The sequence below is a fragment of the Petromyzon marinus genome, chromosome 38, assembly GCF_048934315.1.
Source record: "Petromyzon marinus isolate PM22_M1 ecotype Great Lakes invasive population chromosome 38, UKy_Petmar_22M1.pri1.0, whole genome shotgun sequence".
NCBI classification, from domain to species: Eukaryota; Metazoa; Chordata; class Hyperoartia; order Petromyzontiformes; family Petromyzontidae; genus Petromyzon; species Petromyzon marinus.
In genome coordinates, this window is record NC_133704.1 from 5783696 (window position 1) to 5806552 (window position 22857).

General features: G+C 50.5%; 1 long non-coding RNA gene across 1 annotated transcript; it reads right to left on the bottom strand.

The window, feature by feature from the left end:
• Positions 1-10056: 10056 nt before the first annotated feature.
• Positions 10057-19115, bottom strand: LOC142930372 (uncharacterized). The gene is made up of 2 exons (XR_012946336.1): positions 17987-19115; positions 10057-10846 (listed from the first exon to the last, which is right to left on the bottom strand). It is a non-coding gene; the product is annotated as an uncharacterized LOC142930372 (long non-coding RNA).
• Between the last annotated feature and the right edge of the window lie 3742 nt (positions 19116-22857).

The following is a 22857-nucleotide window of genomic DNA, read 5'->3' on the forward strand; positions in this document are numbered from 1 at the left end:
AAATTGAATGAACTCTCTGCCCCGAGGGGTTCCGCTATTCCACACCTGTGCTTCACCAATTGAAAGTTGTCGCTCGGGCGCGCGTCCTTTTGTGTGTTTGTAAGTGGGTGGAACTTCATTCACGACAACAGCTGCGCGCATTTGAAACACGCGTGGCCTGCGATGGCCTACGATCCATCCTGTGCTTGACCAGAGACGGAATTACACCGCGACAAGCTCACGCGGGTCCTTGAATGATCTGGACACAGTAGCCTTCATCGATGAGCTTCCTCCGGCAGGCGAGGCTGCGTTGCCTGGGTCATCTATGTGTGTTGGACTTCTTTCGCACCGTACATAAGCCAGCCGTGCTAATCCGAGGTAGCCCCTAGGCCCGGCCACCGCATGCCCAAGCAGTTTCTGTTTGTGTGTGTGTATGTGCTCGCGGTAGTGTAGTGGTTAGCACGCTGCGCTACGAACCCGGCGACCCGAGTTCGATTCCCGCTCACCGGTGACGATTACCTGAGCCGGTCCTGGGCTTCCCCTAGGTTGACTCAACCTCAAATGAGTAGCTGGTGCGGTGTGTGAACCAAGCAACGTAGGGGAGAGACAAGGGCGGACGTAGTGTTGGCCGCTTACCAACTCGTCCGTTGTTCCGGGCCTTCATAGCTGCACTTGCCCCAACAGCCTGTCAAAGGCTACACGAGGCACCTTTGTATTTTCCTGTGCGAATACTGTCCGTGTGTGTGTGTGTGTATGTGTGCGTCAGCGTTTGTCCACCACCGATTCCCCCTCCGTTCCACGCCACGAAGAAAACACATTTGTATCGCGGGATCTCTCGCGATTGTAATAATACTATTAGCATCACAGTCAGTTTCATGAAGCGCCTTTCAAATTGGTCATCTGAAAGCGCTGTACATCAGAGGTTAAAATACAATGATACAATAAACACTGACACACACAGCATGATACACAAAATAAAAAAAATAAAAAAAATTTTTGCTATACTCTTTTATTTAACCAGCTAAAGCCCACTGAGCTATATAGCTCTTGGTCAGAAGCGACCTGGCCACAAATGATAGCTCACACCAAGTGGCTTATCACGTGCAAATTTAAAGCAGTAGACAAATCCTCTAAACGCACATTTCTAAATGTGGAGGGAACAGCCGGAGGACCCGGAGAAAAATCCACGCCAACCCGGCACGAGAAAGAGAGACACGCAAACCCAAAATAGACAGCAGGCGTCAGTGTCTGGATCGAACCCACAACCCACTGCACACAAAGCGAGAGACATAACATCTCGCACACCGAATAACAATACAACCAAAATCTAAACATAGGCAACTGATTCTAATCAATAAGGACTAAACTATGTACTTATACATAATCGTTTGTTGCATTTTGTTTCTAAATAAATGTTATGTTTACAACCCTTTTGCTGATTTTTAAAGTGTTGCATGAACAGGACAGGTGACATGTTATCATGTAAAGCAACCATAAACACATGAAAAGACCTAGGTTTACAACTTATGAGTCAAACTCTACTATCTACACAATATACATCATAGACGTAAAATGTAAAAATAAACTTGAACAGCTTGAGAACAAACTTGATTTGGAGCTTTCGTGACTGCAGGAATTACTCTTTGGTTCTTTCGGTAAAGTCATGTAGAAAGAAAAATAAATTAAATAATAGCGTACGACGTTTCGATTGCAACACAAGCAATCATCATCAGATACGAATGAATGAGAAAACAAACCTAGTAAACTTAGAAATATAATGCAATACAACACAGAGAGTCGGCTAACATAACAGTAGCCAATCATATTCTTGGTTCTTTCGGTAAAGCCACGCCGAAGGGAAACAACAAAACACACCTAAAACAACAAAATTCTCACGACGTTTCGACTGTAACACAAACAGTCATCATCAGGTGTTGTTTCCCTTCGGCGTGGCTTTACCGAAAGAACCAAGAATATGAATCACTGCAGTCACGAAAGCTTTAAATCAAAAAGTAGCCAATCAGTTGTTTTTATCGTCAAATTTGAATTTAGCACTTAAAAATCCACAACAAACAGCACATTTCATCTCCGAAGCAGACGACGTCTTAAAAAAAAAACTAAATGTAGACCAAGTGTTATCGGTGGAAACCAGGGAAGCCACCACGCTTACTCACGAATGAGAGCGGTCATCCACCGCTCGGCCATGGCCTTGCAAAGGACGGAAGCTGGCGATGCTCTATCCGCCTGCAACGGGGCACATGGCACCGACAGGCATCGGAGTGTCGGCAGTCACCGAAGCACACTGGGAATATTGACGGCGGGCTTCGAGTTTCGCATCGGATTGCGGCTCTAAATCCTCTTGCAGACTTCGATTTAAAGCTTTCGTGACTGCAAGGATTCATCTTCTTTGGTTCTTTCGGTAAAGTCACGTAGAATGAGATTAAAATAATAAAATCAGACAATAAAATTCTCACGACGTTTCGGCCACAACACAAGTAGCCTTCTTCAGGTGAAAGAACAGAACTGTCGGGACGACAGTGCTTCAATGATTATTTTATTCTCATTCTCTTGCAGACTTAAAAAGCTGCGAACCGGCTTGCTCCGGCCTACATCGCAGGCATGCTACGGAACCCACGGGTGCCCTCAAGGTGTCTTAAGACCTGGGGATGCAAGTCATCTGCGAGTTTCCAGGACATTGAGGTCGATGGACCGCTCGGCGGTCCAGATTTGTGAAAAAAAGAGCTTCATAGCTCATAGGATTCCTCCAGTCTAAATACAGATTTTGACCCTGGAACTCTCTCTCTCCCGTTCGCGAGATCTCAGCATCTCTCTGAGTCTGTAGACATTTAGTGTGTGTGTGTGTGTTTTTTAACACATCTTCAAACGTATTTGTGAATGAAACTATTAGTCATTTCAGAATATTGATTTTAGTATTTATTTTAAAGAATGTTCCGTGAGTTATGTTTATGCTAAGTGTTTGCTGTTGTGTCTTGTATACCGCTGTGAGATTCCAGTGCCCCCCCCCTCCCCTCGTCCGCACAGAGGTCACTGCCGCCGCTCTTTAGCCCAACGGGGGCATCACCCGCTGACAAAATCAAGAGTGAGCGAGAACCACCAGCCGCTGTGCATGCGGGAGTGAGAGGAGTGAGGCTCGTCTCACGATAGCAGCACCCCCCCCCCCCCCACTGCACCTGAATCCACCTTGACCGCCTGTCCCCCGCCTGAAACCACCCACCGTCACCCCCCCGCCTGACCTCACCGTGACCTCCTGCCCCCCCCCGCCCCACCCACCCCACCCACCCTCGCTGCCACTGCGCACTCGGCCAAGATCAACCACTTTGGCTCTCTCAGTTTGTCTCTCAGCCCCGCCGTGATTCGTGGTTCGTCGCTGATGCGCTGTTGGCCGCGTGACACGAACGTAATTGCTTTTATACAGTATAGGCTTCTGCATTTGTAAAACAACGGGTGGGGATGTTTTTTTTTTGGGGGGGGGGGGGTGGATGGGATGGGGTGGTCGCGGTGGAGTTTTAGGGTGAAATGTGAAATGAAGTTTTGTCGATGCAGTAGTGAATGAAGAGCGCCACGGTGGCGAGATGTTAACTCCCTCGCCCGGTATACAGGAGGTCATGGGTAAATCATTTTGCAGACTTACAAAGCTCCGGACCGGCTTGCTGCAGCCTACATCGCAGACACGCTGCTGCACCCACACGTGTCCTCAAGGTGTCTAAGATCTGGGGATGCAGATCTACTCCCAGGACATTGAGGCATCGGTAGATGGGCCGCGTGGCTCCCAGATCTGTGAGGTGTTAACTCCCTCGCCTGGTATACAGGAGGTCGTGGGCACGATCCCGACCCATGATGCCTGCTGTATATTTGGAGTTTGCGCATCTCGCTCTCTTTACCAATGGTCGAGTGGATTTTTCACGGGGTCCTCCCGTTTTTGTTTGTCCACATGATGATGATGATGAGCCACTTCGTTGAGCGATCATTTGTGGCCAGGTCGTTTCTGGAAAAAAAGAGCTACATAGCTCAGTGGGCCTTACCTGGTAAATAAAAAAAAGTAGTTTAGTTTAATAGTGCAAGGAGCAAGGCGGAGCGGTCTGTGTGTGTGTATTTTTTATCACTCGCCACTGATGTCAGCCTTGGAATCAAACTCAGGTTGCCTGGTTCTGAAATGTTCCTAATTAGTTGGGTGGTGGGTTTTTTTTTTCGTCCTTCTAATGCACGCTGGCGCTGTGCGTGGGAGCACGATCAGTGTCATTGCTCCCGATCGCTCCTCACTCGCCACACACGGCACCATCACGGCTCCGTTCACAACTCGTGCGCTCAAAAGAACAAATACAATTAATACTAAATATGTAAGAAAACATTATATATAATAACAAACGCATATTTATACATTTATAAAAAAAACTATGTAAATATCTATTTATTGAAATTTACAAATGAACTTTATGGCGGGACCCCGGGGGGTCCCATAATCCCCCGGCTCTCGCATAAACTTCTTTGCGACGTCATTTTACGTCTGCTGAAGGCGAACGGCGCGGACATCTATTCCTCTCGGCGAGCTCCACACGTTGCGCTAGTCAAAGCTTCAAAGTTTTTGTTTATTTTTGCGCATTCGTCGTCGCCGCTCCGCTTGGACACGACACAACAACAGAACGATCCGCGCCAGGCGGGTCGCGGCGTTCATGCGCACGGTGGGACGGAAGTCGCCACGAATAAATTAATTACGATTTTGACTTCCGTTTATTCGGGACCCCGGGGTCCCGCCATGAGGTTCAAATATTGCTTCCCCCCCCCACCCCACCCCACCTCCTATTTTGTTTTGTATCCCAATTGTGTCACAAGATGAAGTATTATCAATTCGAACCTTGTGTTAGATAATGACCCACAGAAGTGGTTATGGCAGAGCTACCTCGGAGATCACTTTCAAGTGACCTCTGGCCCACCGCACACTGGAGACGATCGCGTGACGGTCAATCCGATATTCAACTTCTCAGCGCTGGAATGCATTCAGATTAAGTTGAAAGACAATTGAATTTGCTTCGCTGACCAGGCTGAGACCATCAAATCACTGCACTGGAGAACCCAGTCTAATCACAACTCAGTCTACATGAGCGTATGGATCTCTACGTGAGTCTATGGGTCGAATACATCCATGGGTCTCTTATGTGAGTCTATGGGTCTAATACGTCGCTGGGTGTCTATATGAGTCCATTGTGTCTACGTGAGGCATCGGTTGACTGGGCCGATACACTCATCAACTCCGCCGCATTCGTGAACTCGGTTCAACCACAGGCGGTGGTTAAAAGCCGGATTCAAACCCAGGTGCTCGGTTGCCGGCTCAGCGTCTCTGACCTCTGAGCTCACTCGGCCTTTTCTCCACAAAATAACGTCAACAACAATAACAACAACACACACATCTTTGTTCCCTGCGTTGTGAGCGTGTCATCCCGCCATGGTCCAGCGCGCAATCAATCGCCGTGTGTGCCATGTGGCCCCATTGAATGTTTTTCAAAATTGTCTCTGTACCCCCCCCACTCCAACAACTCTCCCTCCCCCCCCCCCTTGCGAAGGCTGCGTCTAATTTGATCTCCATCTGCCATTGTCAGATTTATAGTCGAGCAAATCTGCGGCGGTTTGCAAGTGTGTGTGTGGGGTGATATGAAGACAAAGATCCCCCGTATAGCCTTAACATACTGTTCGGGCAAGTGCTGTTAGCGAGCACCTATGCAAGCCAGCACGGCACACGAGGGGCTGGCTGGCCAACACCACGCCCGGACCGCCTTTGTCTCACCAGTGGCGATGTTTCCTACACACCGCACCAGGTACCCATCTGAGGCTGAGTCGACCGAGGGGAGGCCCAGGACCGGTTCAGATAATCGTCACCGGCGTTGGCCGTGAGCAGGAACCGAACCCGGGTTACCGGGTTGGTAGCGCGGCGCGCTAACCGCTACACCACCTCTCCCCCGGGTTGATATACACACACACACACGCACGAGTCCCGATTAGAGTCACGGGCGCCGTCGTGCCGATGCCCATTATTCTAACTCGCCGTTGCGTAAACCCGCGTGGTCTTTAAGGGCAGTGTCAGCCGTCAAGGTCCGTCCAATAAATCGGCCCCTTCTTTTTTTTGCATTGGACCGAGCGGTTCTGCCGTTCTCCGCCAAGGCCGACGCCGGCAATTAGTCACGCGGCAAAGACATCGCTGCGCCCGATTGAAAGCGATGCGCTTGCTCGCTCATTGATGCACGCGCACGTGAACTTGCGTGCCCAGCTGGCTCCCTTTGTCACTGGATAGAGAGCGAGAGAAGGTGGTGGGGCGGGGGGAGGTAGCCACCCCACAATCACGCCCTGCGGCGGCAGGGTCGTGTTGGTTATTTGACCGCGTTGTGCCACGCTGGTTCAGTTGGGGGGGGATGGGAGTCGGGGAGGTTCAGGAGCGGGTCCGATGTGACTCGCTACGATAGGAGTCTCGTTTGCAAGAGCAGCCTGGAGGTCATGAGTCTGCCCGTAGCGGGGGGAGGGGGTGGGGGGCTGTAACCATTGCTGGCTGATAGAGAGCCACGGTGGCTAGGAGATGTTAACTACCTCACCTGGTATGCAGGAGGTCGTCGTTGGTTCGATCCCGACCTTGACGCCTGCTGTATATTTGGAGTTCGCATATTCTCCCCGTGGTCGCGTGGATTTTTTCTCCGTGTCCTCCGATTTTTTTTCCCCCTCCACGTTTAGAATCAACGCGCGTTCAGAGTATTTGGCTGCTAAACATTTCCACGCGACGAGCCACTTCGTTGAGCTATCGTTTGTGGCCAGCTCGCTTCTGAACAAGGGCTATATATATATAGCTCAGTGGGCCTTACCTAGTAAAACATTTTTTAAGTGAGCCGACCCGGCCAGGCGGCGCAGCTTAGTACATCGAGCGAGTTAAGAAACCTGATTGTTGGCGGTTGACTGAGCCCATCATCCATGCTAGGGTCGATACAATAAATATCGTTCCGTCTGGAAAGCGGCTGCCCTGTGAGCAAACTCGCTCCCCGCCGTGGGAACGTGGAATTTCCCCCACCGGCTTCACGCACTATCAACAGGAAATGTGCACCGGAAAATGAATGTTCGCTTGTGCAGGAAATAACTTCAGACGGTTTTTGTTTTCTCCGTGCGTTCAGTGCATCGGCATGCGTGTGGTTTGCGACCACAGCTGCGTGGAGACATTCATCAACATCGCTGCCTCCGACGGAGCATCCCTCCAAGCGAATCAGGGACACCCTAGGGTCGACTCGGCACCAATAGCTCCGTGTTCACTGCTGCGTATTAACAGCATCAGCGTGCTCGCCCTCGCTCTCCCTCTCTCTCGCACGCACTCGCTCTCACACACTCTCACTCACTCTATCTCTCACTCTCTCTCACTATCACTCACTCTATCTCTCACTATCACTCACTCTATCTCTCACTCTCTCTATATATCTCACTCTCACTCTATATCTCACTCTCTCTCTATATATCTCACTCTCACTCTATCTCTCTATCTCTCACTCTATCTCTCACTATCACTCACTCTATCTCTCTATCTCTCACTCTATCTCTCACTCTCTCTCTATCTCTCACTCTCTCACTCTATCTCTCACTCTATATCTCACTCTCTCTCTATATATCTCACTCTCACTCTATCTCTCACTCTCTCTCTATCTCTCACTCTCTCACTCTATCTCTCACTCTCACTCTATATCTCACTATCTCTCTATATATCTCACTCTCACTCTATCTCTCACTCTCACTCTATATCTCACTCTATATCTCACTCTCACTCTATATCTCACTCTCACTCTATATCTCACTCTCACTCTATCTCTCACTCTCACTCTATATCTCACTCTCACTCTATATCTCACTCTCACTCTATATCTCACTCTCACTCTATATCTCACTCTCACTCTATATCTCACTCTCACTCTATCTCTCACTCTCACTCTATCTCTCACTCTATATCTCACCCTCACTCTATATCTCACTCTCACTCTATCTCTCACTCTCTCTCTATATCTCAGTCTATCTCTCACTCTCACTCTATATCTCACTCTCACTCTATCACTCACTCTATCTCTCACTCTCTCACGCACTCTCACACTCTCTCTCTCACTCATCGGCTTTTGGCAGGCCATCGAGCAAAGAGGGCCACCGCATCGCGCGCTTCTAGATGCCCTTCTGCGGCCGTCTGGAACGCTCCTTCTTCCCATGTTAGGAAGCCACTGGAGCTATGCGCTTTTTAATTCTAGATTGGAAAGTCATTTCTTTAAAACTGCTTTTTCTCTTTAGTTTGTTGTCCTCCCCACCGCACCTCGGGTTGTCACGTTAGGTTACGTACGGTGCGAAAGAAGTTCAACATACATATATACAAAGACAATGGTCCCTCGTATAGCCATAGCAGACTGTTGGGGCAAGTGCTGCTAGTGAGCACATATGAAGGCCGGCACGGCACACGAGGGGGTGGGTGGCCAGCACCACGCCCGGTCGTCTTTGTCTCCCCAGTGGCGATGTTTACACAGCGCACCAGGTACTCATTTGAGGCTGAGTCGACCTAGGGCAGGCCCAAGACCGATTCAGATAATCGTCACCGGTGTTGGCCGTGAGCGGGAATCGAACTCGCGTCACTGGGTTCGTAGCGCAGCGTAGCGCTAACCGCTGCACCACCGCCCCATACTTAAACTCTATCTCACTCACTTTCTCGCTCGCTCGCCTAATGCCGCGAGCGCCGTTGTGTCTCTGTATGTTTATTTTCGCTATGATGTAAATTCAATATTTTCCTCCCAACACCGAGCCACGCACCGAGGCTCCAATCCCAGCCACGTGCGACAGAGAGAGAGATCTAAATCTGGCTCTACCCACGGATAAATGAACTCATAACAGTGTTGTTGTTGTGCCAGACGCTTCCACAGTTGACTTACGATCATTTACAAAGAACAAAAATTCTACGCAGCAGCGCCTAAAACATTCTTCAACGACAGCGTGGCCTTAAAAATGTTGTCGATTTGCTCTCCAACACACCGGTGTGCTGTACTAGTAACTAATTGGCATGTGTTCACGTGACAAATCTTACTAATTGGCTGTGTCGGGTGGTCGCGGGTCTAACGACACATTCATATTTACGCCAATCTAACCCAAAAAAAACATCTATCATGCAATTTTATTTTAAATGAATTAGATTTCAAGTTATATTATTGCATTCATGTTTTTCATACGATAAATGTTGTTTACCTCTGAAATATGATTCTTATATAATTTACGGTTTGTTTTAATGTCAGGTTAGACACACTTCGTCTGTGCTCTCCAGGAGCCTGGCTGAAAAAGTGCGCTTAGGTTTGTGCCCAATCCTGTCCCAGGTGGCTGTAGCAAGCGTAATAAATACGTAACTAAAACCGATGGTTCTGGGGTTGTAGGGCCGTTGCTCGGAGGATCGCGGGTCGTATACTTTTCATTTCAGGGCCGCACACAAATGCGGTGTTGGTATTCACGATCGTGTTTGAGCAATTTGGCAACTCACTTCGGGCCCCAGCAAAGCGCTCTGTCCAAGCAGGGGGAGCCGCTCTGGCTTTCCACATTAAACTTTCAACTGATCCCACATTCTATTTTTGACTCATCTCACATTTTACTTGTCAACTGATCCCACATTTTACGTTGTATTTATCCCACATTTAACTTTCAACTCATCCCGCATTTTACGTTCAACTCATCCCACATTTAACTTTTCAACTGATTCCACATTTTACTTTGAACTCATCCCACATTTTACTTGTCAACTGATCCCACATTTTACTTTCAACTCATCTAACATTCTATTTTTAACTCATCCCACATTTTACTTTCAACTCATCTCACATTCTATTTTTAACTCATCCCACATTTTACTTTCAACTCATCCCACATTCTATTTTTAACTCATCCCACATTTTACTTTCAACTCATCTCACATTCTATTTTTAACTCATCCTACGTTTTACTTTCAACTCATCTCACATTCTATTTTTAACTCATCCCACATTAGACTTTCAACTCATCCCGCATTTTACTTTCAACTCATCCCGCCTTTAACTTTTTAATTCATCCAACATTTTGCGCTTAACGCCTTTGTTCGGTGCCTTCACACACCGTTCTTGAATAAACGTTTTTTTAAAATTCACATTCTATATAAAAGACAGAAATATGATATTTTGGCACTCGAAATGTATTGCTACAGAATGATACCGGCATCTAAGCTGGACCCAAAGAATGACCAAAGTATAAGTACGAAAAAGGTTGCATATAGAAGTGAACAATCTGATGACGCAGGCAGTGATTAGACAGAAACTGGCGCACGTTTGGACACATACGTGGCATAGACAACAACAACAACAACGAGAGTTTTAAACGTGTGTTGTGCGGAAAAATGGAAGGAACCGGAAAGAGAGGAAAACCTCACAGAGACTGGCTTGTCGACGACAGGAGAGATTGCTGCCAGAGAGATGTGTCAACTGCTTGAGCGTATTGCCACAAGACGGAAGAGGAAAGTAGAAACAAACTACGGAATGTGCAGTGGACACCTGTTTAAACTGCGGGCTCTCTGCCCATGGTTCGTGATGATGACGATGATGATGACACACGGGTACAAAAGCCAACTGCGACTGTTGCGTTTCCCAGGCACGACGAAAGCGTCTCCCTCTTCTGTGCAAGGCGCCCATCCATCCCACTCGCATACGAGCGTTTGCCGTCTCCTGCCGAGCCACCACCGATTCCTGGTGACTCAACGTTCCCTCGACCTCCGGCGCGTCCGTTTCTCCTTCAACACCACCGCCGCGGCCCGTACCAGGTTTCCAAGGTAACTCCCATCGTTTCTCTTCCACACACACACACACAATTGAGCACAATGGTCATTGGTTAATGTGCTATGAAGGAGGGGCATTGCCCCGAAACGTCGTCTATTATGGCCGGCTGGTTGGTTTGGTGGGTTGCTGTGTAGACGCCGGGGTGGGTTGCTGGGTGGCTGAATATGTAGCTGAGTGGCTGGGTGGGTGACTGGGTGGATGTGTGGGTGGCTGGATGGGTCTGTAAGTGGCTGGGCGGGTGGGTGATTGAGTAGACACGTGGGTGGCTGAGGGGCTAGGGTAAGTGGCTTGGTAGATGAGTGACTGGGCGGGTCGGTGGCTGGATAGACGTGTGGGTGGCTGGATGAGTAGCTGAGTGGCTTGGTAGCTGCGTGTCTACCCTCACGCTCACGCTATTTTAATATTAAGTCCTCAGTTTACGGCGCCCACAGATCCGGAGGGGCTATGCTTGGAGCTGGCGATATTTGGAGATCAAATGTAACTTTTCCCCGTCTCTTCTATATTTTTTTTAGTTTCCGTCTTCATTTTTTTGGGGTGTCATTTGGGCTTTGTGCACAGCGTCGCACAAGATCCAGTAGTTATTTTTCTGTGCTCCCACGCCCCCCCCCCCCGGAGAGACTGCTGCGCGTAAATATATAAAAAAAAAACAACTCCAGAGTTTAAACATCGCCAAATAAAAAAAGTTTTGCTATCGCATTGACAGCTGAAGCAAAACGAGGCTCCACCTGGAGAACACCTTGGATTTTGAGAGGAGGCGGTGGCGTGGGGGGCTGGGGGAGTAAGTCGGGGGGGGGGGTGGGGGAGGGGTGGTAGAGGCACACGCTGACATTGGTGGTGGTGGTGGTGCCAGTCCATCGGGGGCCCTAAGCGGAAATGACTGTATTCTCCTTATTATAAAGATAACTCTGGAAAGTACGCCGCACGCCAAAGCGTGTGCCCCTTGCCAATGAAGTGAAGTTATTATGAAACTTTGCGTCTTATAACCCGGATAATAGGGTCATTTCACACACGCACACCTACCGGAGTATAAGACGCACCTCCACCTGAAAATATAGGGGTGGAGGGGGGACGTATGATCTGGAGAATATCGTATTTTTTGGTGCATCACTTGACTGCCGAACATTATGTGCGAGATAACTACTTGATAAAAAAAACAATATCACGGTTGCGTGAAATAATTATTGTGATGCATTAATTCATTAAACGTATTGTAATAGTGGCATTACAACAAATTTGAGATATTTTTTTTATTCGCCAGGGATCTTAGTTCGAGATGATTATCGGTGCTTATTTAGTCCTAGCACCATCGGTGGACGCTGATGATCCGCCACTTGTATGAAGCTGACATTTCTGCAGCGATATCTTCTATGAATACGATACCCCCACCCCTCCCCGTCCTTGAGCTACATGGGACGCTGAGCTTTTGCTTTGGTTTGCTTTACTTATACCTAGCGCCGTCACTGTTGGTCTGCAAAGCGGAATTCGAAGTTGGGCCCCGTGAATCCATGCTGTGTTCTTCCACTCCCCTTCTGACCCCCCCCCAACCCCCCTGCCCCACACCCCCCGCCCTAATTGTGAAAATGCAACATCCTTACTCTTTTCCCCTGGGCCGCTCAACAACTTTCGAATGTACTCCCACCACCTCCATCCTGCCTTCCTCTCTGCGGCTCTGGGGGAAAGGAATTGAGAGAGAGAGAGAAGAAGAGAGGAGGGAGAGAGAGAGTAGAGAGAGGAGAGGGAGAGGAGAGAGTAGAGAGAAGAGAGGGAGAGGAGAGAGAAAAGAGAGAGAGGAGAGAGAGAAGAGAGAGAGAGGAGAGAGAGAGAAAACTAAAAACCGCTATCCCAATGGGCTGACCTCAGCTACGCTCACACACACTTCCATCTTCATAGATCTCTTTACTCGGGCCCATTTTCACGTTCATGTCTCGCTGGCCAAAGAGGCTATTGATTGTTTTGTATTATTGTGCTTGTTTGTGTCACAGTTCAGTGAAGCGGGGGTGCGGTGGGTAGCGGGGGAGGGATGGGGAAAAAAAGGAATAATGTAATAGATGTAAATAAGAACACACTTATTACGTCGCCTGCTTAATCAGACATTACGAGCGTGCGAAAACCATTATCTATAGATATGGGTTGTTTTTTTTCTTCCAATTCTACTATTGGCGTCGTCTTTGGAGAGAAACTCTCCCTACGGATCACTCGCGGAGTAGTGCAAACCCCCGTGCGAGAGAACGGCCCGCGGAAGAGATGTCACAGAACGACTTCCGAGATCCCTTCAAATGGCCTTTCTTCCACAGACACGGGAGGCAACACTCTCGCCACATTTTCCCCCACGTGCGACGCTACGCATAAATGTTCACCGTCCAACTGATATTTAATAATTATTCGTAACAATTATTATTATCTATTCCCGCACGTGATTGGCAGCAGCAATCTGTTGAGGAGCTAGATGTGTCAACGTCTTGCTGGTCACGACGAGAGGGCTTCAGCAGATAGAGAGAGAGAGCGAGCGAGTCTGACACGAAGGCTTTCGCGACCAATACTGTCCATGATAGAGGTGTTTGGGTTAGATCACGCGAATAGAAATGTGTCGTTAAGCCCGTCATCACCCCACACAGCCAATTAGAAACAGGAGGATTTATTCACAAGTCTGGCTGTCGTCTGATGATGCTCGTGTAATTACTGGCGAAACGTCGTACTCGAATTGTAAATGTTGTGGGTTAACTACCCAACACACCGGTTAGTGCTGTATTAGTAACACAATGGCATGTTTTGTTCACGTGACAAGCCTTACTAATTGGCTGTCTCGGTGGTGGCGGGTTTAACGACGCGTTTATATTTACACGATCTAATCCAAAAATCTATACTATAGAGAGAGAGAGAGAGACCGTGTAGTCTTGCCATTCCTCCTCCTCCTCCATTGAAGGAGCGCAGGCCACATTGGGTTAATGTGTGGTCCGTAACTTTGTGTGAATGGCGCTGTGCAAAATCGTGGCTCGGTTGGAAACAATTCCATCCGTTGGGCCAGCACATGTAGGACATTTCATTCAAAACCCTTGGACGTACAGCAAGCAAACGCATGCTGCTGCTGCTGCTGCTACGCCAGGTGAGTAGCGATATCAATTTGGCCGGATATTCAACAGAGGGAGCTGTGGGTTGCAAAATAATCTTCACCCCCCGGACAAAAAATACACACAAACGCAAGCACGCACACATGGCGCACCGCCGGGCCATCGTCGGTGGCAATGTCTTCTTCGTTTTCTTGAAGATTCCATTAAAAAAAAAACCGAACCAGCGGTGAATAATCCTTGCTTTTTTTTTAGTTATTGTTGAGTTATATATATATACCACGAGGGTTTTGCACAGTAGGTCAAGAGTTGGATCTGCCCGTATGGCTCTCGCCGATGGAACTCGGAATAATTGGCGAAGGTTGGGGGGGGGGGGTGGGGGGGGGGGCTGAGGATGGGGAGTTGCGAATCTCCCCCCTGGCTGTGTGGTTCCCTTCTCCTTGGTGAAGCTGATTAATGCAGAGGAGCAACTCTCGCCCCCGTGTCGTCCTGGCACCAAGAGAGGAGCCTCGCGGCCGCCCTGCTGCTGTCTCGCCACGGTGCCACGGAGATGTTAACTACCTCGCCCGGTATACAGCAGGATGTGGTGGTGGACGGGCAAAGGGGATGGAGGTGTGGGTCATGAGGTGGGTGGGCGAGCTTTCCTCCTCCGTAGATGCTTGCTAATTAATTGGCGGCACGGTGGCGAGATGTTGACTATCTCGCCTGTTATGCAGGAGATCGTGGGTTCGATCCCGACCCCCCGACGCCTGTTGTATATTTGGAGTGTGCATGCCTCTCTCCCCGTGTCTCGCATGCCCAGAAAGGGCATCTCGCCGCCCCAGGGGGTTGCGTACACCCCAGGTTAAGAACCACTGGCACGAGGCTCCGACTGGGTGGAGGCGTCGCTCCCCTCGCGACCTACATACACCCGTGGGGAGCGTTTGGCCATATTTCAACCACGCTAGATTTTTAGTTTGGGTGGTGGGGGGAGGGGAAAAATAACTATTTTTGTTCGCCCATACACGTCGCCTGATATGCAGAAGGTTCGTGAGTTCCATCACGTACCCTGACGATGCCTGTTATTGTATATTTGGAATCCGCGTGATCTCTCTCTCTCTCCCCCCGTGGTGATCGCTTCGATTGCTTTCAGAGTTCCTCAAATTTTTGCCCCCTGTTCCCCTCTCCACATTTAGACTCAACACACGGTCAGATTATAATCTGACCGTGTGTTGAGTTATTTGTCGACTGGAATAAATCCCCACGTGCGATGATGATGATGATGCTGGTGATGACGATGATCAAGCCACTTCGATGAGCTGTCACATGACGTGTGGCCAGGTCGACTCTGAAAAAGGAGCTCATATATCTACCCGGTAAGATACAATAGCTAGTAACAGTTCGTAATAATTAATACGATGACCTGCTTTGCGCGATGAGCGATCGGACCACCGTGACTTTCCAATCGTTCCGTGCGCTCCACTCTGCCCTCAGACCTCAACTCCCCTGCACGTGTATCGACTTCGAAGCCGGCTATCTTTCCCTCTCTCTCTGGCCCTCTCACTCTATCCCTTTCACCCTCTCTCTCTTTTTTACGATCAGAGGAAACAAGAAGATGGTCGGTGTAGTCGGCACTTTGCTTCGTTCATCATTTCGGTTTTTTGTTTTTGTTTTGTAATGGTTTGCTTTATGTAAACCCCCCCCCTCCCCCCTTTTTAAATGAAAGATTTAACAAAATATTTCTCGCACTGCTCACCTTACCCCTTCCCTTTCTCTCTACCCCCTCTCTTCCTACTCCATGTCGCTCTCTTTTTTATAACTACGACAAGTGCTGCATCTGCACGCAGCCCTCCTCACAGTCAAACGCCCTCCGACGCTCTCTCTCTCTCTCTCTTGCTCTCTCTTTATTGTTTGTTCTCTTGCTCTATCTTCTCTCTTTCTTTTAACGATCAGAGGAAACAAGAAGATGCTCGGTGTAGTCGGCACTTTGCTTCGTTCATCATTTCGGTTTTTTTATGCTTTGCTTTATGTAACACCCCCCCCTTTTTAATGAAAGATTTAACAAAAGATTTCTCGCTCTGCTCTCCTTACCCCTTCCCTCTCTCTACCCCCCTCTCTGCCCCCCCCCCTCTCTCTACCCCCTCTCTTCCTACTCCATATCACTCTCTCTCTCTTTTTCTCCCTCTCTCTCTCGCGCGCTCTCTCTCACTCCATCCATCTCTCCCTGTCTTCGCGAACGGCACTCGCCCCTGAAAAAGCATGTTACGGCAATACGAGGGGATCTTTGGCTTCGCGTCTACACGCAACAGTGTTCTCTGTGTTGCGATACTCAGGCTGAGCGTGGCTCTGAGGCGAGCCGTGAGCACAACTATTGTCCTCGTGTTGCATGAGAATGGGTTGCTGCCGTAAGCAAAGTCCACTTAAAATTCCACATTCCTATGGCGGGGGTGGTGGGGAGGTGGGAGAGTCCGTTCACGGACCCACTACGGGCAATGTCCCAATAAAGTCGTGCTCATTAAACGCGGATGTACATTTTAATTTTTAATTAAATTAGGGAATAATGTATTACGCCTTTAATGAGCTACTGCTGTGGCGTAATGGCTAAGGCGCGGCACTGTGTACGACCAGCTGGTCGCGAGTTGGATTCAATCTCCTGGAGCGGCATTTGCAACAGCAGTGCAAGGTTCTTAAATCTACCCCCTCCCCCTCGACGCCCCCCCACCCCCCAAAACCCGTTCCTCCCCCCTGCTCCCACGTCCCGCGGCTTCTGTTCACTCGAAATGATCGGCCGTGGGCGAGAATCCAACTCGGGCCCCCCGGGTTCGTAGCGCAGCGCGCTCAGCCTTGCGCCACCAGCTCCCCATGCACAAAGGGGCGAATGTCTCCCGCCTGGCATTAACCGTACACACCCACACACAAGGCAAAGGCAAAGATCACCCCGCATAGCCTCAACATGCATTTGGGGCAAGTGCTGTTAGCTATGAAGGTCGCCTCCGTACACGAGGTGGTGGGTGGCCAGCAGCACACCACCCCTCCTCATACACTTGACGCACACGCCGCTTGTACACACGCGCCAGGTGACACCGAATAAAAACCCCCAACACGACCACCATGACCACCACCACCATGACCACCACCACCATGACCACGACCACCATGATCATCACCGCCATGACCACCACCACCATGACCACCACCACCATGACCACGACCACCACCACCGCCACCACGACCACGATCACCAAGACCACTGCCACCACCATGACCACCACCACGACCACCATCACCACCATGACCACCACCACCACCACCACCACGACCACCACCACAACCACCACCACGACCACCACCACCACCACGATCACGACCACCACGACCACCACCACTATGACCACCTCCACCACCACGACCAACACCACCACCATGACCACCACCACCACGACCACCACCACCACCATGACCACCACCACCACGACCACCACCACAACCGCCACCACGACCACCACCACCACGACCACCAGAACCACGACCACCACCACAACCACTATGACCACCTCCACCACCACCACGACCAACACCACCACCATGACCACCACCACCACGACCACCACCACCACCACCACCACGACCACCACCACCAGCGCTCGGGTATCATCACGAGAACGGCGTGGCTTTTTAGGCGCCGAACATAAACCCACGCGACAAGCTGACACGGAATATCAATATCAATAAGAGAAGTGTCAGCGTATCACCGAGCGAAGCCGGGTAATATGAATGGTGGGATTCGACTGATAGGATTACTCGCCACCTCGTGCAGGGCTAATGCGCCGTGCCTAACAAATGTGGTGGGCCGGAGCGATTCACTTCACCGCCAGGGTAACCGCGATACCCTGGGTGGGGGGGTGGGGGGGTGGGGGGGTGGGGGGGTGGGGGGGTGGGGGGGTGGGGGGGTGGGGGGGTGGGGGGGTGGGGGGGTGGGGGGGTGGGGGGGTGGGGGGGTGGGGGGGTGGGGGGGTGGGGGGGTGGGGGGGACATTCGAAATTACAGCGACAAATAGGACTCGCATCGCTTGTCATCTTTTTTTAAGTTATTATTTTCATTTTTTACCTTTCGTTGGCGATGTTGGTTGTTGTTGCTGCTGCGAATATCCTTGACGCACGGTTCAGAATTGCCACCCTCGTTAACGGAAATCAAGGAACAGAAGGTGGGACGTGTGCGGAGAGAAGGCAGGGCAAGGGACGAGAGAGACGCCTTGCTCTGGAATTACATTGAACAGCAGCGCAATTTGGTGGGGGCAGCAACGCGCGGATTAGAGGGCACACGCAGGTAAAACACGCTCCAATCCGTGACAAATATATTTTACGATGTGTTTTAGTTTGCCAGGTAAGGCCCACTGAGCTATATAGCGCTTTTTCAGAAGCCACTTGGCCACTAATGATAGCTGAACGAAGTGGCTCATCACGTGGAAATGTACAGCAGGCAAAAAAAAAACTCTAAACGCGTGATGTTTATTCTAAATGTGGAGGTAAAAACCGGAGGAACCGGAAAAAAAAATCCACACGACTACAAGGAGAGATAGAGAGACATGCAAACTCCAAATATACAGCAGGCGTCAGTGTTGGGCTCGAACCCACGACCTCCCGTATAGCAGGCGAGGCAGTTAACATCTCCTAGCCACCACGGTGTCACTGTCACCTTCTTGAGAAGAACACGCATGGGGCTTGCGCAGGACGCGTCACGGCTGGAAGGGAACGATGAACGATCGGTCAAGAATAACGGCCGAGTGGCAGCCGAGGAAGTGAAATTCATCCGAAGGGGGATGGCGGCCGAGAAGATGGAGCGGTGAAATCAGTTTAATAGTGCAGGTACTGGGTGGATTGTTGCGTCGCAACATCGTGAGAAGTAGGTGGTGGTGGTGGTGGCGGCGTCTTGGGGTGGTCTTCATCTAACAGTGGATTGACCAAGGCTGCTGCTCCTGCTGATGATGATCTGATTGAATGGGTGTTGCCGTGGGATTCTGGCTGGCGCGCCGGACTCAACTATTTCCACTTTGATTCCCAGCCGCGCGCGGCTAACATCAGTGGCGAATCACATCAGAGCACGTCCTGGGTCCTCCCCGTTCACCAAACCCTCACTGATCGGCGTAGTGAAGTATGATCAAACACCCCCCCACCGCTCCGATGACCAACAACCATTGGGAGGCTTCCATTCATCCACAGATTCACAGAAAAAAAGGGGGCTGTACGTTGTCGTTATTTCATCCGGTGGATTTACACGTTTAAAAAAGGAAGATAGGTGGAATCGATGAAGACGAACAAAGCCCAGCAACGTTCTGCAAACGTGACACCAATTTGAGCCAACGTGAGACGTGAACGGGGCCAATTTGAGGGGCCGTTCAAGGGGAGTCCTGGAATGATGGTCCTGCTGTGGGGTAATGGTGAGCACGGTGCACGTAGAATCCAGAGGTCGCCGGTTTGATTCCATCTCGGGGCGCGGGCGGCTTCTTCAAAATCTCCCCGGCTTCTGTTCTTCCCGAGCAATACGAACGGCGTTTTGCACCGCAGTGCGCGGTGGGGGTTAATGTGGGTTATCCGCCACCTCTTCCAAAGACGTCCGGCCAGTGCAAAAAAAAAAAGTGTCCGTCTCGAGGGCCTGTCTCGAGCTCACCCTCTCGGCAGCGGAAGGCCACTTCCGTCGGCAGTGGCGTGAGCGAAGCGATCGCAGGGCCGCGCCTTTATCGTAGATGCGGAACAAAACAAAAAAAATATTGCACGAAGCCCAAAAAACTTAAGCAAAATAAAAAAAAAACAGCAACAACAGCCACCGATTCGGCTTCTCAGACAAGCCCGGTGGCTTTGCCACAAATCAATGGCGACGCTCGTGGTCGGACGGCGCCTTGATAAAGATATGGATTTGTTCCCGGGGTTCCCCCCCCCCCCCCCCCAAAAAAAAATCCGGCGCGCAGACACAACCCGGCGATTTACGCCCGATATTTACCGGCCTAATCTCACGACAACGCGCGCTTGTACGCCACTTTAATAGAGCCCGTCGACAGCGATATTAAACGTATAAATTGTCGCGGTGTTAGAGATCGCGTGGCGCGCGGCCCTCCTCCTTGAACAAAAAAAAAAAAATCTAAAAAAAAGTAAAATAGTAGTTTGGCTTTCGCGATGCCGTCTTGCTCGCTCGGGCTGGCTTTAGCTCCGCGCCGATCAAGCCCCGTGATCTAGGGTGCCCGCGAGGTGGCTGGTGACAAATGCGATTGCTTGAGGGTGTAATCCTTTGCAGGCGTGCCGTGGCCCGCTTGTTGTTGTTGTTGTGTTTAAATGTCACGCGCGCGTGTATCTGTCTCCCTTTGTCGTTCGTCTTTTGTCCTTCGACGGCCGGGAGAGTTTGAAAATGTGTGGCTTTTTCTCTAAAATATGTAAATAAATAAATAACGGCGAAAGATAATAAATACAGCGCAGGTTTCCTCCCCCTTTGCTCTTTGCGGGTTCAGTTTTTTGTGCGATTTCGCGCTCTGTGTATGGGGCTACTCTGTGTCTAACCCACAATTCGCTATATGCGGTGCATTGTGGGTGCTTTGGTGACTGCGGGCAGCAGTAGCGTAGCGGTTAGCGCTGCGCTTCGACTCCGGGGACCCGAATTCGCCTCCCGCTCACGGCCAAAACATCGGTGACGAGTATTTGAACCGGTGCTGGGCCTCCCCTAGGTCGACTCAGCCTCAAATGAATTTCTGGTGCGGTGTGTAAAAAACTTCGCCACTGGGGAGACAAAAGCGGTCGGGTGTGTTGTTGGCCAGCCATCCGCCTCGTGTGCCGTGCCGGTCTCCATAGGTGCTCGCAAAACAGCACTTGCCCCAACAGCCTGTTAAGGCAAAACGGTGGATATTGGTCATTGTGTGGTCCATCTTACGCGATTTCTCTTTGTGCGCCCTCTTTTAAGGAATGCTTCTACGACTACTACCGCATAAAGCGAGAGGAACATGTACACATGCATGCTGGCCGCCCCCCACTCCCCCCCCCCCACCCACCCCACACCATATTCGTTATTGCGGGCGGTTTGACCATACTTCGCCACGTGGGTCAGTGCTGGTTGGTTAAAGTGAGGGCGGCGGGCGGAGAGGTGCCCAGGATCGGTTTCCGAGATCACTCCTTCGTGTGTTGCTCTTTCCCCCGCAGCTCCAATGAGCACGCTTGGCTTACGCACGGCGCGACAAAAAGGCTCGTCGTGCACACGTTGCGAACAAACTCGTGAGCGCCGGGTTTAGCGTCGCAGTGCGCTGATCACCGCGCCACCGCTCCAGCGCCCACTACCAACGCTGACACCTATACGCGGCGGTGCCGTCATTCTCCCTCCTTAAGCTATCAACGTGTGTTCCAATTCTGCTGCTGACGCCTTGTTGCGTCGTGAGACGCAGGCGTTTGCATCGGGAACTCCTGCGCAACCAGCAGCGAATTACCCCCCCCCCCCCCCCCCGGAAGATGATGCCACGGAACCGACTGGTGAAACCACTCTCAGTAAGCTCCTCTGAACCCACACTGGGTTGCACGCGGGGTGTGTGTGTGTGTGTGTGCATGCATTGCAAAGGGTGTGTGTTGCTCTCCAACGCACCGGTGTGCTGAACGAGTAACGAGTTGGCACGTTTTGTTTTACGTGACAAACATTACTACTTGGCTGTGTCGGGTGGTGGCGGGTTTAACGACGCATTTATATTTACGCGATCTAACCCGAGAGCCTCTGTAATGGAGTGTTTGCTACATTGGCGTTTAAGAATACAAGCAGTGTAGTCTCATAGCTGTAATTGTCTAAATCGAGTGAAAAAACACAATTGTATTATGATGGGGGGAGAGTGTTTTTATTCAGCTTGCAGCACTTCAGGTCCCCCGATTGATCACGGGCGGATGAAATCCAGAATCGAACCTAGGCTTCTCACCGGTGCCGGCTCTGTGCTCTGACCTCTGGGCCACCGGGTCACCTCCGAGAATTCAATTCCCGCGTGTAGATTTGACAGGCAAACAAAAAACGAAAACGTTTTGGGAATCGACAAATGAAATCGTGCCTTCGCTGTAAGGGTGAACAGATACTAAAAGTGATAGGATACTCTGCACAATTCAGCATAGCAACACATCCCATTATCCCTCCTGTCCACCTGCCTTCATCCATACCTCCACACACCTCCTCCCTCCACCCAACTCCCAGCCCTCGCTCCCTACACTCAATGTCCATTCCTGTATTCCTCCCACTCCTTACCTCCCTACCTTCACCACACTCCCCTCCCTCCGTCCCTGCCTCCCTCCATCACCCCCCCCCCCCCCAATTCTACCCTCCCTCCCTCACACATTTGCCTGCACCGATCATAACCAGAGAGCCTTCATTTCAGCTGAAGTGAGAGCGCTTTCGTGGGGAATAGCCCCGGTGGCAGGCTGTGAGATATTAAATGGGAAGGGCTCATGGGAAGTCACCACAAAGAGCGCTTTCATGCGGCAGGGCAGCGTGTGGAGCCATTCGGGATGCGCCGAGGTCTCTTCCGAAAAAGCCAGAGCGAGTGTGTCTGTGTGTGTGTCTGTCTGTCTGTGTGTGTGTCTGTCTGTGTGTGTGTCTGTCTGTGTGTGTGTCTGTCTGTGTGTGTGTCTGTCTGTGTGTGTGTCTGTCTGTCTGTGTGTGTCTGTCTGTGTGTGTCTGTCTGTCTGTGTGTGTCTGTCTGTCTGTGTGTGTCTGTCTGTGTGTGTGTCTGTCTGTGTGTGTGTCTGTCTGTGTGTGTGTCTGTCTGTGTGTGTGTCTGTCTATGTGTGTGTCTATGTGTGTGTCTGTGTGTGTGTATCTGTCTGTGTGTGTCTGTCTGTGTGTGTGTATGTCTGTCTGTGTGTGTCTGTCTGTGTGTGTGTCTGTCTGTGTGTGAGTGTGTCTGTCTGTGTGTGTGTCTGTCTGTGCGTGTGTGTCAGTCTGTGTGTGTGTCTGTCTGTGTGTCTGTCTGT